The sequence below is a fragment of the Delphinus delphis genome, chromosome 4 (genome assembly GCF_949987515.2).
Source record: "Delphinus delphis chromosome 4, mDelDel1.2, whole genome shotgun sequence".
Lineage (NCBI taxonomy): Eukaryota > Metazoa > Chordata > Mammalia > Artiodactyla > Delphinidae > Delphinus > Delphinus delphis.
In genome coordinates this window covers 137,118,983-137,137,496 of record NC_082686.1, presented here as the reverse complement: position 1 = coordinate 137,137,496, position 18,514 = coordinate 137,118,983, and the positions used below count along the sequence as shown (strand labels likewise).

Sequence of the window (18,514 nt, the reverse complement as noted above, 5' to 3'; positions counted from 1 at the left end):
CATCAACTCTGTCCTAGGAAACCCCTTCGCTTTTCTTTATTTGAAAGGAAATGGTAGTCATCTTTACTTCCTAACAGGAAAAACTAGTAAATAAATCCTTATTAGTATTAACTGACTCCATCCTTCCTTTTCACTCCATGCTTTGGGTAATAAAGATTTTAGTAAATAATGTTAAACTTGAAAAAATGCATTAATGTATTAAATGATTTTTATACCCATAAGCATTACCTTATTATATGATGTCTGAAGGAGGAGCTGGTGCAATTATCTGAATATGATTAGTTTTATAATGGAATGGGGAAGCAAGGAGGGAGAACTGGGCTCATTTTTTCCTTTTTGGAAGAATGCATAAAGCTGTGTTAACTGACAAAGGAGAGAACTTAGCTTTCAGGGGATTCGGGTTTGAGGAGTGAACAGTAAGTTCTAGCCAAGCTGGGAAACTTTGGGAGGTTCTAATCTGCAGAAAGTAGAAAGCCTCCATGTACCAAGAACATGGAAATCATGGCCCCAGTTTGGGCTTTGAATCTGCCACAGTTCTGTTCCCAGAACTGCATGAAGTAGCTCAAAGGGTGTATGAGCTGGAAAAATATTTAGAAGACTCTAGAATTGCCACGATGAAAAAAATATAGTCTCATGTCTCAGTCCTCACAGAGCTTACAGTTTAGAAAGGGAGGTAGATTTAACCACACATAGAAACAAAGCTGAAGTTACGCTGTGACGGGTGGGAAGACTGGAGCCATACAGAATACCAGGAAAGCCTCTAACTGGGGAATTTGAACCTCTGTATTTCATCGAAACTTAAGAGGCAGTTTTTATATGATGCATGGTTATTCTATGTACCACTGAGAAAAAACTCATCCACAAGGGAATTCCTAAAAGGGAACCTCCACATGAAGCTGGGATGCCCCCCGCAATAAAAGGGCAAGTGAGAAATAAATGATCTCACGGAAAGGGACAGCAAGGAAATTTACTTGTCTCAATGTCGGCACTGAGCTGATGGAGGAAAAGAAAACTCTCTCGAGAATTTCAACGTCAAGTCAGTGCTTAAGCGTTCTCCATCTGAATTCACATCAGTAATATGTCCCAAAACTCAAGGAGAGAATTTAAAGTGACTTCAGACTGGTAATTCCCTGAGATGACTGGCAGAGGCAAACTGTTGGAAGAATTGACTTGCATCCGGGCCAACAGTATTCACAAGACTCCACTCACTTGTAGGACACACTCTAATCTCAGAGAGGCTAAAGTATGAAGAAACTGGGATGGAGGTTGGGTCTCAAAGATTCACAGGCTCTACCTTGGTGAGGAGGTGGGAGGACATTCCAGTCACAGGCATGAGCACATGCAAAGGGCCCCAAGGAGAGGGAGGCTCAGGGAGGTCAGGGGACAGGAGGGCCGAGTGTGCAGAGCACAGATGCAGGGAACATGGTGGTGAGTCAGGCTGGAGAGGTGGGCTCAGGTGAGACCGCACAGGGTGTTGGAGCCACATGAAGGAGTTTTGTCCAGATCCAGAGAGAAATGGGGGAGACTAAAAGGTTTTTGGAGGGAGAGTTTGAGAGAATCACATTTGTGTTTAGAAACAATGATTTTGGCTTCAGTAAGAAAAATGGATGGAGGGTAGATGGAAGCTTAGTGGATGGTGCCTACAGTATAATGGTCCAGCAGTCCCCAACCTTTTTGGCACCAGGGACCGTTTTCGCGGAAGACAGTTTTTCCAAGGACTGTGGGTTGGGGATGCTTTCGGGGTGATTCAAGTGCATTACATTTATTGTGCACTTTATTTCTATTATTATTACATCAGCTCCACCTCAGATCATCAAGTATTAGATCCCAGGGGTTGGGGACCCCTGGTAACCTATGACTCTCCTCTTTGCAAGAAGGATAACCTGGAAAGACTGAGGCTCACTTTGGACTTAACTGACTGAAAGGGAATAGTCCTCAGACATGGCGAGATCAGAGAGCGTCACCCATGCCAGGAGGTCTGCGGGTGATGGGGATCCTGGGAAGGACCCTGGTGGACTCTGAAGGTGTGGCCTGGCTTTCTCATAATATACCTTACAACACATTATTTGCCTCTTTTTTGTTGTTGTTCTCAAGTGAACTGCCAAGAAACCGTAAGTGTTTTGAAAGAGATTTTCACAGAACAGATGATAATGTTTTCTTTAAATTCTCACCTGTCTTACTTTTTAATGAAAATTTCCTGAAATTCAGTAACTTGGGACTGGTTCTACAATCAGAGAAAGGCAGGGTGTATAGTCTCAGTGGATGAATTTGCTATGCTTGGTCTTTCTGCAGATGCCTTAACTCTGGCTTTTTATTATTTTATCTTTGAACTCTGAACACAGTGTTAGGAAAATGACTTCCAACACTTATGAGATTTAAAATTTGTCCATTGTTTTACAATTTTGCTTTATAAATAAGCATAAAATTATATAAACAGGCATTAGTGGGATCATATCACACATATTGGGATTTTATTTAGTGAAATTACATTTTTCCTGTTTCCTTTTTCACTTGCTTTTCTCCATTCCTAGCCTTCCCAGTCCATGACTCTGTAACCCCCTCCCACCAGTAACCCATGAAATTTATTTGTTTAATTAAAACTTACGTAGTGCTAATAGGAACTGGGCATATTTTAAGCACTTGACAAACTTTAGAGTCTGATGAACCTTGTGGGTTTCTTCTCAGAATAATGTTTTTTAAATGCATAAAATAAAATGCATGGGATTACAAAGAAAACCAATTATACTGAAAAAAATTATCAAATCTTTAAAATATTGTGATATTAAATATCATATTATTTAATAGCATATTAAATAAAAAGATCTAGTGTCAGGTCAAATAACTGGCATATTTCAAAGTAATGATGAGCACAAATAACATTTTGAGATACTTGGAACACCTCTGACGTGATAGGAAAATATTTGTAATTGTATTTGTAACACAGTCACAGGTATAGCAAATAATACTGCAGTTTTTTGCCAATATTCAGAATTGAAGGAAGTGCTAAACTTCAGGTGGATGTTGTGGAAATCATTTTTTCTATTCAAGTTCGTGCATCAACCCCCGGTAAAGATATTAGTGCCTTTTGGGGGAGGAATGCCATTTCTACCAAATGAACAGAGTATCTTGTACTCTGTGTGTTCAGAGCTCATAAGAATGTAGTTTGGTATTCAGGGAAATAAAAGTTGATGTTTCCATGTTGGTAGAGGAACACATGGGAATTGCTTATACGTCGAAGCTAAAAAATGATAGAAATGAACTTATTTACAAAACAGAAATAAACTCACAGACACAGAAAACAAACTTATGGTTACCAAAGGGGAATGTGGGTAGGGGAGGGATAAGGGAGGCGTTTGGGATTAGCAGATACACACTAATATGTATGAAATAGATAAACAACAGGTCCAACTGTATAACACAGGGAACTATATTCAATATCTTATAAAAAACTATAATGGAAAATAATCTGAAAAAGAATATATATGTATATATATTTATATATAAAAAATATAGATACACATATATAACTGAATCACTTTGCTGTATACCTGAAACTAACATAACATCGTAAATCAACTATACTTCAATAAAAAAAAAAGAACCCCAGGTTTGTGGACAGACACCTGCACGTGGGCATCTAAAAGGGCATCTGGATGCATGTAAAGGAGGCCTGTGGTCTTCACTCCTTGTTCTCTTCTCAGACAAATTACTTTCCCAACTCAGTAAGGGTCACACAATTATAAAATCCACTCACTCAATTATAGAAACCATTTACCCAACTATAAAAACAATTCACCTGATTGTAAAACCCAGAAGCCTGGGAATCATCTTTAACTTTCTCCTTTCCCTCACCCTCATGTCCAGCCCATCACCACCAGGGGCTGTCAGTGTTCCCTCTTAAAATTTTCCCCCGATCCATTCATTTCTATCTCCATTGCCATTTCCCAATCCAATCTCCATCACCTCTGACTTAGCCTCTTGGATTCCACTTTTCTTTCTTTGAAACTTGTTCTCCATAATGATTTTATAACACATTCACTTATGGTCAATTAATCTATGACAAAGGAGGCAAGAATGTACAATGGAGAAAAGACAGTCTCCTCAACAAATGGTGCTAGGAAAACTGGACAGCTACATGTAAAAGAATGAATTTAGAACATTCTCTAATAGTATAAACAAAAATAAACTCAAAATGGATTAAAGACCTAAATGTAAGACCTGAAACCATACAACTTCTAGAAGAAACAAAGGAGAACACTCTTTGACATATACTGTAGCAATATTTTTTTTTGTTTTCAAAGGCAAAAGAAACAAAAACAAGAATAAACAAATGGGACCTAATTAAACTTAAAAGCTTTTTCACAGCAAAGGAAAACATCAACAATATGAAAAGACAACCTACTGAATGGGAGAAAATATTTGCAAATGATATGACTGATAAGGGGCTTATATCCAAAATCTATAAACAGCTCACATAACTCGATATCAAAAAAACAAACAACCCAATTAAAAAATGGGCAGAAGAACTGAATAGACATTTTTCCAAAGAAGACATGCAGATGGCTAACAGGCATGTGAAAAGATGCTAATCATCAGAGAAATGCAAGAGAAAGACAAAGACTCTATGATATCACTTATATGTGGAATCTAAAAAAAATGAAACAAACTAGTGAATACAGCAAGAAAGAAACAGACTCACAGATATAGAGAACAAACTAGTGGTTACCAGTGGGGAGAGGGAAGGGGGAGGGGACAAGATAAGGGGAGGGAATTAACAGGTACACACTACCATGTATAAAGTAAATAAGCTACAAGGATATATTGTACAACACAGGGCATACAGCCAATATTTTACAATAACTTTAAATGGACTATAACCTTTAAAAATTGTGAATCACTATGTTGTACACCTGAAATGTATATAATATTGTGAATCAACTATATGTCAATAAAACAAACAAACAAAACTCACTTCAGGGTCACCCCTCAAAAATTAGAATAAAATCCAAACCCTTTAACATTGTGTAAAGGCCTCGCATGGTCTGACTCTTTCTTACCTTTCAGATCTAAGTGCTTCTTTCTCACTCTTGTTTGGCGCTCCAGCTATACTGGGCTCCTCTCTGGTTCTCAAACACACCAATCCTTTTGCTGCCTCCAGACATTTGCACATGCTATTTCCTCTGCCTAAAATATGCTTTCCCTAGATCTTTGCATCACAGGACCCTTCTCACCCTCTGGGTCTTAGCTCAAGTAGTACCTTCTCACAATGGCCTTACCAAACTGCTCTGATGTGGTGTCCACTTTTTCATTACTCTACTATGATTACTTTTAGATTTTAACATGCACACTTAAATGTGTTGTTATTTTTTTTGAATTTTATTTTATTTTTTTATACAGCAGGTTCTTATTACTTATCCATTTTATACATATTAGTGTATACATGTGAATCCCAATCTCCCAATTCATCACCCCCCCCCCGCCACTTTACCCCTTGGTGTCCATACACTTGTTCTGTACATCCGTGTCTCAATTTCTGCCCTGCAAACCGGTTCATCTGTACCATTTTTCTAGGTTCCACATATATGTGTTAATACACGATATTTGTTTTTCTCTTTCTGACTTACTTCACTCTGTATGACAGTCTCTAGACTCATCCACGTCTCTACAAATGACCCAATTTCATTCCTTTTTGTGGCTCAGTAATATTCCATTGTATATATGTATCACATCTTCTTTATCCATTTGTCTGTTGATGGGCATTTAGGTTGCTTCCATGACCTGGCTATTGTAAATAGTGCTGCAATGAACATTGGGGTGCATGTGTCTTTTTCAATTATGGTTTTCTCTGGGTATATGCCCAGTAGTGGGATTGCTGGGTCATATGGTAATTCTATTTTTAGTTTTTTAAGGAACGTCCATACTGTTCTCCATAGTGGCTGTATCAATTTACATTCCCACCAACAGTGTAACAGGGTTCCCTTTCCTCCACATCCTCTCCAGCATTTGTTTGTAGATTTTCTGATGATGCCCATTCTAACTGGTGTGAGGTAATACCTCATTGTAGTTTTGATTTGCATTTCTCTAATAATTAGTGATGTTGAACAGCTTTTCATGTGCTTCTTGGCCATCTGTATGTCTTCTTTGGAGAAATATCTATTTAGGTCTTCTGCCCATTTTTTTGATTGGGTTGTTTGTTTTTCTAATATTGAGCTGCATGAGCTGTTTATATATTTTGCAGATTAATCCTTTGTCTGTTGATTCGTTTGCAAATATTTTCTCCCATTCTGAGGGATGTTTTTTCACCTTGCTTGTAGTTTCTTTTGCTTTGCAAAGGTTTTTAAGTTTCAGTAGGTCCCATTTGTTCATTTTTAGTTTTATTTCCATTACTCTAGGAGGTGGATCAAAAAAGATTTTGCTGTGATTTATGTCAAAGAATGTTCTTCCTATGTTTTCCTCTAACAGTTTTATAGTGTCCAGTCTTACGTTTAGGTCTCTAATCCATTTTGAGTTTATTTTTGTATATGGTGTTAGGGAGTGTTCTAATTTCATTCTTTTACATGTAGCTGTCCAGTTTTCCGAGCACCACTTATTGAAGAGACTGTCTTTTCTCCATTGTATATCCTTGCCTCCTTTGTCATAGATTAGTTGACCATAGGTGTGTGGGTTTATCTCTGGGATTTCTATCCTATTCCCTCGATCTATATTTCAGTTTTTGTGCCAGTACCATATTGTCTTGATTACTGTAGCTTTGTAGTATAGTCTGAAGGCAGTGAGTCTGATTCCTCCAGCTCCGTTTTTTTCCCTCAAGACTGCTTTGGCTATTTGGGGTCTTTTGTGTCTCCATATTAAATGCATTGTTCTAATGTCTGCAGTAAAGTAGTATCTCTGTAGCCTTCCATTAAACAATACAAAAAATGTAGCATGCTTTTATGTCTTCTGCTTCCTCTCTTTTCTCCACCTCCCATCTTTTTTTTTTTTTTTCCAGTACGCGGGCCTCTCACTGTTGTGGCCTCTCCCGTTGTGGAGCACAGGCTCCGGACACGCAGGCTCAGCGGCCATGGCTCACGGGCCCAGCCTCTCCGTGGCATGTGGAATCCTCCTGGACCGGGGCACGAACCCGTGTCCCCTGCATCAGCAGGCGGACTCTCAACCACTGTGCCACCAGGGAAGCCCCCATCTTTTTTTTAAACACATTTTTATTTGCACATTTTATTTTGGTCATGCCCCATGAAATGTGGGATCTTATTTCTCCAACCAGGGATTGAACCCATGCCCCCTGCAGTGGAAGCATGGAGTCTTAACCACTGGACCACCAGGGAAGTCCCTCTCCATCTCCCATCTTGATTTCAACTGGAATTCTAGTTTCAGATTATTTTGAATATTTTAACAAACAATTATTTAGACTTAAGAATAAATTTTTCTAATAGTTCATGCATTTATCTATTCCTCTGAGATTTATTTTCTTTTTTCTGAAGTTTGTTTTCTCATCATTCTTTCAGCATGGATCTGTGGGTAATAAATTGAGTTCTTGGATATAAAGGTGGATATATACATTTGTTAAAATTCATCAAACTCTATACTTAAAATCTGCACATTTCACTGCATGTAAGTTAGAAATATAGTATCGGAAAAAATTTAATAGATGAACCAGTGGATACCACTGAGAACCCAAGCTGAAGAAACTTCTCTTAGAAAACAGCACAAAGAGATAAAAAATGGAAAGTATGAATATGATGTCAGGAGAGAGAGAGAGAAAGAGAGAGAGAAAGAGAGAGGACAGATTTAGAAGGTGTAACATTCAATTAATGGGAGTTTTAGGAGAAAAGGTAGTCTCTTGGAATGAGAACTGGAATGAAGGATATACTCAGAGAAATAAAGGAAATTTCCTAGAACAGAAGACAGATGGAAAGGGCCAACTGAGCAATATAAATATGTACTTTATATCCATATTTAGGCACATAGCAGTTATTGAAGTTAAGAATAGCAAAGCTGACGTGGAAATACTTAGGTGTCAGACGTGGTTTTACCCACTGGACAGAATGTAGTATGGGCCATGTGTTCATCACCAATTTTTGAATATTTCCTGTGCACCAGGCATTGTGTCAGATGCTTAGTGATTTAGAAGCATGTGAGAGATGACCCTTGCCTTGAAGAAACTCTTTGTCTAGAAGGAGCAATAGACAGGTCAGTGGATAAGTGCAACCAAAGGCTGATAAATGGAAAAATGGAGCACACACATACACAGATAGGGCAGCACCAGGGGTTAATCAGCCTGGTAAGGGGAGAACAATGTCCTATCTAATTGAAGTGAGACATCTAGAAAGGAAAAATAACATGTAAAAAAATTTCTTTTCAGAATACAGTTCTTTAAATTGCTTTAGTAACAAGGTGTGGGTGTGAAAGGCTGGCGGTGGGGAAAACACAGGTGTGAGGTCTGTTAGCTGTAGTCTCTAGTTACTCAGGTTAACGTGCAGTTGCTGGAGTGCTGCTCAGAGGCCCAAGTGGGTTTTGGAAAGCTTTCAATCACAAGCAACCATGAAGGTAACCGCAGACGAAGGGAGAAGATCTAAACATCTCTGGGCTTCCGCTATATCTGTGAGGGAAAAAAAGGGAAGGACCAAAGAATTTATGTACGTAGAATTTTCATGGAGAATACATTATTTCTTTTTTTTTAATTGAAATATAGTTACTTGATTTACAATGTTGTGATAGTTTCAAGTATACAGCAAAATGATTCAGTTATACATATATATATAAATTTCAGACTCTTTTCCATTATAGGTTATTACAAGATATAGAATATAGTTCCCTGTGCTTTAAGTAGGTTCTTGTTATTTATCTATTTTTCATATAGTAGTTTGTATCTGTTAATCCCAAACTCCTACTAATTTATCCCTCTCCCTACCCTTTTCCCCTTTGGTAACCATAAGTTTGTTTTCTATGTCTGTGAGTCTATTTCTCTTTAGAATACATTATTTCTTCATAGAGTACTTGGATTTTACCTTTTATGGGTTCTATCTACAAAAGGGATAGAGAACAGGTGGGTAGGGTTGGTACTAAATGTGGAAAACCCTTTTCTGGCTGAAATCTGTAAGTAAGATGAGGTTTAGCTAAAATTTTCTTTGTTATTTGGCAGTTGATTTCTCAAAGAAAGATAACACTAATACTGAAGGTAATTTCAAGTTTCACAAAATAATTTAACTGGAGACAAATATCCCCAGATCTATTTATGCAAGGAGCCACAGGCAATAACTGAGTAAACTGCAGAATTTGGATGAAACAGAAACGAGACTATTCTATTGGCTGCAGCTCATTACATAGATCCTAGAAATGTTGGTCATATCACTACTCATGCTTGTGAGAAAATGCTAAAGGGAACTGGATGTCTTAAATTCTACCTTTTAAAAATGGGTTCCCAGGCTTCCCTGGTGGTGCAGTGGTTAAGAATCTGCCTGCCAGTGTAGGTGACATGGGTTTGAGCCCTGGTCTGGGAAGATCCCACATGCTGTAGAGCAACTAAGCCTGTGCACCACAACTACTGAGTCTGCGCTCTAGAGCCCACGAGCCACAACTACTGAAGCCTGTGCATAGCAACGAAGACCCAATGCAGCCAAATAGAAACAAAGAAAGAAAAATAAAAGGCAAGTTAGAAATTAGAAAAAAACAAACACAAAAAGACAAAAGTTGCCTTTTCTTTTCGATATCTGAGATCATCTTAGCGTTCTTCCTTTTCAGAGTTTTCAACATCTGGATTTCTTTAAGCAGTTCGATGAGTTCTTCTTTCAAATTAGAATGAAGTTTGTTGATGGCTTCCTTACAAATTCTGAGTCTATTTTTTGTTTATACTCTAAGGGGATGCACTCAAATGCAGACAAAACAACATCTAACTCCATGATGTGACTGGTTTTCTTTTAAACACCAAATAGGTACACAGTCAGAAGTATCCAAATCTGTGACTTCACTTCTTGGTTTCTTCCTTTTGCCACAAAACATCTTTTTCTGAGTTTTCAGTTGACTTTCTGTTGCCAGGGTCTCTTTTTCAACAGAGAGCTCAGCATTAAGGGGTCCTATCTTTTTAGGCGTGACTGATTCAGCTGGTTTCTCTGAAAGTTCTGAAGATGCTGTAGCTGAAACAGCTTCATGTTGTCATGTATTATGTTGTCTGCTGGTTTAACTTTTCTTCTTATATCACTTTCTTCAGTGCTTTCAGATTCATCACTAATGGACTTGAGTTTTCTTCCTGGCTTTTTTGCACTAATTTTTACAGACTCGTTTTCACTTGCTTCAATTTCAGAAGTGTCCGAACTTCTTTGTGCTTCTTTTCCTTGAGGAGTTGAGGGGATAGATGATCCGCAGTGTTTGGAGAATTCTTCCTTATCAGCATATATAGAGTGCTGTGTAGAGGAGGGTATCTTTCGTGGAGTGTGTTCTTCCTACAGTGTTCTTTGAACATCTCGTACCAGAGCACCGCACTCGCCCCGGCGGGGCCATCCCAGCCCACCACTCTCTCCAGTCCCCTTTTAAAGCTAAAGTATTTTGAAGCAAATACCAGAGAGTATGTTATTTTACCTGTAAATACTTCAGTAAAATCATGGCCATCTTATAGAGAATGAACTAGTGGCTATCAGTGGGGAGAAGGAGGAGGGAAGGGGCAAGATAAGGGTAGTGGAAATAAAAAGGGATTATATTAAATTATGTGTGTGAAACTTTTGAAAATTGTAAAGCATCATAGAATTTAAAGAATTTTTCACTCAATAAAAACTATTCCATTTAGACTAGTAAAAAAAAAAGAAATCATCTTTCTTTCATATCATACTTGTTGCAGATACTCAAATTATCACTAATACTCATCATTACTTTAAAATTATAGTCGTTATTGGAGCCAACACTAGATCTTGTTATTTAATTCATTAGTAATAAAGCACATATTTCACCATATCATATTATTAAAATGATTTGACAATTGTGTTTATAACTGATTTTCTTTTTTTTAAACAAAAACATTTTTTACTTATAAAATGTAAAGAGTTACACAAATTTAGAAGAATAACACATGTATACATATATATTTATCTTTTTCAAAGGAGAATTTGCATTATGACCTATTACTAAATGTTGTCTGAATAATGAGCTTTCGTTGGCAAGGTTTAATCACTATTGTCGGTTTGGTTTAACATCAATATTACACCTTCTACTTTGAGTGATCATTTAGAGTAATATATAACTGATTTTCTTTGTAAATTTTTTTAAGTCTTGTATTTTAAAATATTAATATTTAATTAATATTTTTCTTAATAGTGTTGACCTTTTTTTTTGCAGTACGTGGGCCTCTCACTGCTGTGGCCTCTCCCGTTGTGGAGCACAGGCTCCGGATGCGCAGGCTCAGTGGCCATGGTTCACGGGCCCAGCCGCTCCGTGGCATGTGGGATCTTCCCGGACTGGGACATGAACCTGTGTCCCCTGCATCAGCAGGCGGACTCTCAACCACTGCGCCACCAGGTAAGCCCAATAGTGTTGACCTTTGTTCCAAGCTAGAATAAGGGTAGGGAGAAAAAGAAGATTTGTGGTTCCCTGGCGTTGGTGGTGGGAATGGAGATGAACACAAATGGCATGAGATTTCTTTTTGGAATGGTGGAAATGTTTCATATTAGATTGTGGTGATGGCTGTATAATTCTGTAATTTAATAAAAAGTATTGAGTTGTAGGTATAAAATGAGGGAATTTTGTGGTATGTAAATTACCCCTCAATAAAGCTGCTTTAACAAAAGAAAAAATCATTAAAATTATTAAAAATCATTTTAATAATCATCTATATAGGAATGAGAATAAAATAGATTATTATAGTTTACATGTATTAAGTTCTGTGTTCAGAGCTCTTTATTAAGCATTCTGTATTGTGTTGTGTCATCCTTTCAACATCCAATCAACTAAGCATAACTGTTCTCACTTTTCTGATGGGGAAAGTGAAGGTCCAAGAGGTGTAGTAAATTGCCAAAGATCACACAGCTAGGAAGTGATGCAACTAAGATTCAAAAATTTTTTTTTTTTGCCTATTCTGGATCTTGTGCCCTTAACCACTGTGTACAAATGCCTCACCACTACAACATACTTGACTTCTGAAAATAGACCCACCCTTGCATGCATGAATTAACTGCTTTGCATAAGACTATTTATTCTATTGTTTAGTGCCCTTAAATAAATTCCTTGTTGACTGAGAATTTGGGGGCAGAAGGAGAATTGGCTTTGGAGTCATACAGCTTTAGGTTAGTTAGGCATAATATTCCATCACTTTCTGGTTGTGAGACTTTGGGTGAGACTCCAGCTCTGAGCCTCAATGTTCTCACCAAATCCCATGAAGATTATATGAGACACGTGAAAGCTCTAGAGCAGCTCACTATATGGAGACTGGAACCCAGTATATGTCAGCACTCTGCTTCCACTATCGCTTCCACTATCTCTTCTTCCAACTCCTTCATCCCACTCTGAGTGTGCTTTTTCCTTCCCCTCCCACCATCTCTCTTCCATGCTATATTGTCAAGGCTACATTTATATCCACATATCCTAGGTTTCTTCATTTAGCATTTTTGGGGATTTAATTTCTACTTCTTTACCTTCTCCTATATACATTTAAAAACGCCCAAGCTTGGCTATTACCTTGTGTTAATTCTCATTGCATTTTTTTAATGTAGGCTATGTAACACACTTTCAGAAAGTCGGCAGGGTGTAAACAACCTATCTCATCATTTCGTATCACATTCCCTATGAGATTATGAAGTAGTATGTGCTGTATAAACCATGGCACATTTTGGTCATCACTGTGTTGTCAATTTCAATTAAGGCTGAGAACGTCTGGCGAATAGATGGGGGTGGCCAGGGGAGGGGAGGGGAGGGTCAGACAGGCTGGTGGTCACATGGGCAGCCTGGCATATTCTTAAAACTGATTTACAAGGCTGTTTTAATTACCTTGGCAACTCTCCGTGGGACACTCTCCAAGTTCCTCACATTAAAGTCTTCTCATCAGCAACCACCCAAATTATCGATGATTAAAATGCATAAACCACCCAGTTCTCTGCTGGGCTCATCATATGGATGAACTCTAAGGTTTTCATAGTCTGAAATGTCAAGCTGATTCTCTGGTTGCTATTGGAAACAGTTTAGATCTCTTAAAAACACTGAATAATCTCTCCAGGTCAATTCATATTCATATTGTGACTACTGAATAAATCAAATTGGGTTAAAGAATCTTTTATAGAGAATTAAAAGGGGCTTTTTGTCAGAAATTGGTACATTATTAGTTGGCACTGGGAGACATATAAAGAGGTAGACATCTAGGTTGTATTATTCAAATATATATAGAATTAAATGTAATTTTGACTTGGTTGAGACCTAGGGCATACAAATAAAAATAAGTAAGTGCATACAGATATACATATGCACATTTCCAGATACTTCTCATGCTCAAAAATAACCATATGCAAATTGTGATTTTAGGGTCTCTGAGGGAAGATCCAAGCTGAATATGGTAGTGGCCTTGCTATTATGAGACAGAGGTGTTGCAGAATAAATCAGAAATGGGGAAAGTTCCTAAAAGTTTATCTGAGGCAAAGCAAAGTGGAAATGGGACAAGACTGGCTTGGGAAATGTGGGCAGGAAGCAAGCCTGCTGGCCCATTTTGGCTCCAGGGAGGATTTTCTACCTGGGCATCGTTTCCTGGCTTCCTAAAAACACCCAGACAGATGAGATCTGGAATGCAGTTGAGTAATAGAGATAAGGAGGTAGGGGAAAGAGATGGCTTATTAGATGGCTGCATCACAAGCCGCCCCAAAACCTAGTGCCTTAAAACAACACCATTTATTGTGTAAAATTCTGTGGGTCAAGAAATCCTGGCAGGACTCAGCAGAGACAGCTTATCTCTACTCTGCACACTGCTGGCTGAACTCACTCATGCAGCTGTGCTCGACCGGGGCTGGGAAGGCTCTAATGTCCAAGGTGGCTTCACTCATAACACTGGGAGCCTTGGTGCTGCCTGTCAGCTGGGTTGCTTCGGTTCACCTCCACTTTACCTTTCTCTCTCTCTTTTTAATTTTTATTTATTTATTTTAATATCTTTATTGGATTATAATTGCTTTACATTGTTGTGTTAGTTTCTGCTGTACAACAAAGTAAATCAGCTATATATATACCTATATCCTCTCCCTCATAAGCCTCCCTCCCTCCCTCCCCATCCCACCCCTCTAGGTCATCACAAAGCACTGAGCTGATCTCCCTGCGCTATACAGCAGCTTCCCACTAGCTATCTATTTTACACATGGTAGTGTATATATGCCAATGTTACTCTCTCAATTCATCCCACCCTCCCTTTCCCCCTCTGTGTCCACAAGTCTGTTCTCTACATCTGTGTTTCTATTCCTGTCCTTCCAATACCTCCCTGAATGCACTGCTCTCTTTTCTCTCTTTTTATAAATTGAAATATAGTTGATTTATAATATTATATTAGTTTAAAGTATATAGTGCTCCAGTACTTTTATAGATTATACTCTATTCCGATTATTATAAAATATGGCTATATTTCCTGTGCTGTACAATATATCCTTATAGCTTATGTATTTTATACATAGTATTTTGTACCTCTTAATCACCTACTCCTTTCGTGCCCCTGCCCCATCACTTTCCTTACTGGTAACCACTAGCTTGTTCTCTATATCTGTGAGTCTGCTTCTCTTCTGTATATTGATTTGCTTGTTTCACTTTTTAGATTCCACATATAAGTGATATCATACAGTATTTGTCTTTCTTTGACTTATTTCACTAAGCCTAATACCCTTTGGTCCATCTATGTTGCTGCAAATGGCAAAATTTTGCTCTTTTTTTGTGGCTGAGTAGTATTACATAGTATATATATACCACATCATCTTTATCCTTTCATCTGTTGATGGACACTTAGGTTGCTTCCATATCTTGGCAATTGTAAATAATGATGCTAGGAACATTGAGGTGCATGTATCTTTTCAAATTAGTGTTTTCATTTTCTTCAGATATATACCCAGGAGTGGAATTGCTGGATCACATGGTAGTTCTATTTTTAGTTTTTTGAGGAACTTCCATATTATTTCCCACAGTGGCTGCACCAGTTTCCACCAACAGTGTATGAGGATTCCTTTTTGCCACATCCTCACCAATATTTATTTGTGGTCTTTTTATTGATAGTTATTCTGACAGGTGTGAGATGATATCTCACTGTGGACTTGATTTGCAGTTCCCTGATGATTAGCAATGTTGAGCATCTTTTCATGTCTCTGCTGGCCAGCTGCATTTCCTCTATGGAAAAAAGTCTGTGCAGGTCTTCTGCCCATTTATTAGTCAGGTTTTTTTTTTTTTTTGATATTGAATTGTATGAGCTGTTTATAGATTTGGATATAGCACCTTATCAGTCACATCATTTGCAAATATGTTCTTCCATTCAGTAGGTTGTCTTTTTGTACTGTCAGTGGTTTCCTTTGCTGTGCAAAAGCTTTTAAGTTTAATTAGGTCTCATTTGTTTATTTTTGCTTTTGTTTCCTTTGCCTTAGGAGACAGATTAAAAAAAAAACTTTCTAGATTTATGTTAACGTGTTCTGCCTATGTTTTCCTCTAGGTGTTTTATGGTTTCCAGTCTTACATTAGGTTCTTTAATCCATTTTGAGTTTATTTTTGTATATGGTCTAAGAAAATATTCCATGTTAATTCTTTTACATCTAGCTGTCCAGTTTTCCCAGCACCAATTATTGAAGAGACTGTCTTTTCTCCATTATATATTCTCATCTCTTTTGTTGTAGGTTAATTGGCCATAAATGTGTAGGTATATTTCTGGGCTCTCCATCCTGTTACATTGATTTATGTGTCTGTTTTTGTGCCAGTATCATACTGTTTTGATTACTGTAGCTTTGTATTATAGTCTGAAGTCAGGGAGTGTTATTCCTCCAGCTCTGCTGTTCTTTCTCAAGATTGTTTTTGCTATTTGGGTTTTTTTGCATTTCCATACAAATTTAAAATTTTTTGGTTCTAGTTTTGTGAAAAATGTCATTAGTATTTTGATAAGGATTGCACTGAATCTGTAGATTGTCTTGGGCAGTATGGTCATTTTAACATTAATTTCTCCAGTCCAAGAACACAGTGTATCTTTCCATCTGTATTGTCTTCAGTTTCTTTCATCCATGTCTTTTTTAAAAAATTTAAGTACAGCTGGTTTGCAATGTTGAGTTAGTTTCTGATGTACAGCAAAGTGATTCAGTTCATATATATATATATATATATATATATATATAAAATATTATTTTCCACTATGGTTACCTGTGCTATACAGTAGGACCTTGTTGTTTATTTTATATATAGTAGTGTGTATCTGTTAGTTTCAAGCTCCTAATTTATCCCTCTCCCCACTTTCCCCTTTGGTAACCATAGTCTGTTCTCTATGTCTGTGAGTCTATTTCTGTTTTGTAAATAAGTTCATTTGTATCATTTTTTTAGATTCCACATATAAGTGATATCGTATGATATTTGGTTTATCCCTGTCCCTGGCATGTAGCCATTTTGAAGTCCCAGCTGAAATATTTACTAGAGCCTTATACTTTCTGGTCTTGAATTCCTATTTTTGCCTCCTTGGCACTTGAGAGTGTTCAAAATTCTTCCTTCCTTTCAGCATCTTTTTGTTTAACCTCTTAGATTTTTGCTCCATTCAGTGTATGCATCCAACACAAGCCTTGGGTGGGACGTGTCACACTTCTCTCCATTTCTTTTCTCTTTATGAACCTGAGCACTCAATTATTAGCTGCCTTAGGAGGCGGCCCAAGTTCTAATCTTTCTAACTTTGTCAGGAGCTCCACGTTTGTAGTCCTCTTCCCAGATTTTTACACGACGCCAAGAATTTGCAAATGCTTTGAAGATAAAAATGGCTTTACTTGGCTTAACCTTTCTTGGCTTCTTCTGTCCTAATTGCCTTGCAGCTCTCTGAGCCTTCAAATAGATATTTTTTGGTACTATATGCAATTTTTTCTAGTTGTTTTTGGAGGAAGAATTGCTCTTCCACAATCTACTCCTTCCTATCAAGAAGGTGAAGTCTCTCATGTACTTTTTGGTACATGAATTTTATCATTACATGAATATCTTCTGTGTTTTATCATTTCTACGAGTTTTTCTTTAAAGGCAGTTATCTTCTATGTATGTATATATGTGGTTTTGTGTGTGTGTGTGGGCTTGCATATGTTTTTAGTAGTGGAGGCTTTTCCATAGGGAAGTTTCATTTTCCTTTTTACCAGAACTCCATTTTTGTATCAGTTTTCACCTTGGTTTCTGTGACTGGATTTTCTGTATGTGTAGTGGTGCATATTGGATCTTCACCCATGGATAGAATAAGAGCTAATTTCTCTCAGGCTCTGTTTCCAACATGGCTGGAGGTGGGTGACTGATTTATGCTACAATTTTGGACTGGTGGGTTGAGATTTTCTGATCTTCTTTCACTGAAGATAGACTGTTTTTCTTGTGTCTGGACTCAGTTGAGGAAATTACAGTTTGGCTCATGTGAACAAAATTGTGCAACAAATCATCATGTGTTAAAAAACAGAGTAACTCCATTGACACTTGATGAAGCAAATTTACAGCCATTATATGGAAATAGTGTTCCTTATACAAAGTAATAAACTATCAGAACATTCTATCCACAAGAGATCTATAGGCTGAAAACAGAAATACATGACAGAATATTTAGTACAGAAATTAGTGAGGGGAATCGGGAAGATGGTGGAAGAGTAAGAGATCACCTTCCTCCGCACAGATACACCAGAAATACATCTACACGTGGAACAACTCCTACAGAACACCTACTGAACTTTGGCAGAAGACCTCAGACCTCCCAAAAGGCAAGAAACTCCCCACGTACCTGGGTAGGGCAAAAGAAAAAAGAATAAACAGAGACAAAAGAATAGGGACGGGACCTGCACCAGTGGGAGGGACCTGGGAAGGAGGAAAAGTTTCCACACACTAGGAAGCCCCTTCGCGGGCGGAGACTGCAGGTGGTGGAGGGAGAAGCTTCGGAGCCGCGGAGGAGAGAACAGCAGCAGGGGTGCGGAGGGCAAAGCGGGGAGATTCCCGCACAGAGGATCGGTGCCGATCAGTACTCACCAGCCCGAGAGGCTTGTCTGCTCACCCGCCGGGGCGGGTGGGGCTGGGAGCTGAGGCTCGGGTTTCGGTCGGAGCGCAGGGAGAGGACTGGGGTTGGCGGTGTGAACACAGCCTGCAGGGGATTAGTGCGCCATGGCCAGCCGCAAGGGGGTCCAAGAAAAAGTCTGGAGCTGCCGAAGAGGCAAGAGACTTTTTCTTCCCTCTTTGTTTCCTGGTGCGCGAGGAGAGGGGATTAAGAGCGCTGCTTAAAGGAGCTCCAGAGACGGGCGCGAGCCGCGGCTATCAGCGCGGACCCCAGAGACGGGAATGAGACGCTAAGGCTGCTGCTGCAGCCACCAAGAAGCCTGTGTGCCAGAAC

The 18,514-nt window shown here is 38.5% G+C and overlaps 1 pseudogene; it reads right to left on the bottom strand.

The window, feature by feature from the left end:
• Window positions 1-8,523: 8,523 nt before the first annotated feature.
• LOC132424481 (centromere protein U pseudogene) lies at window positions 8,524-10,491 on the bottom strand (annotated as a pseudogene).
• Between the last annotated feature and the right edge of the window lie 8,023 nt (window positions 10,492-18,514).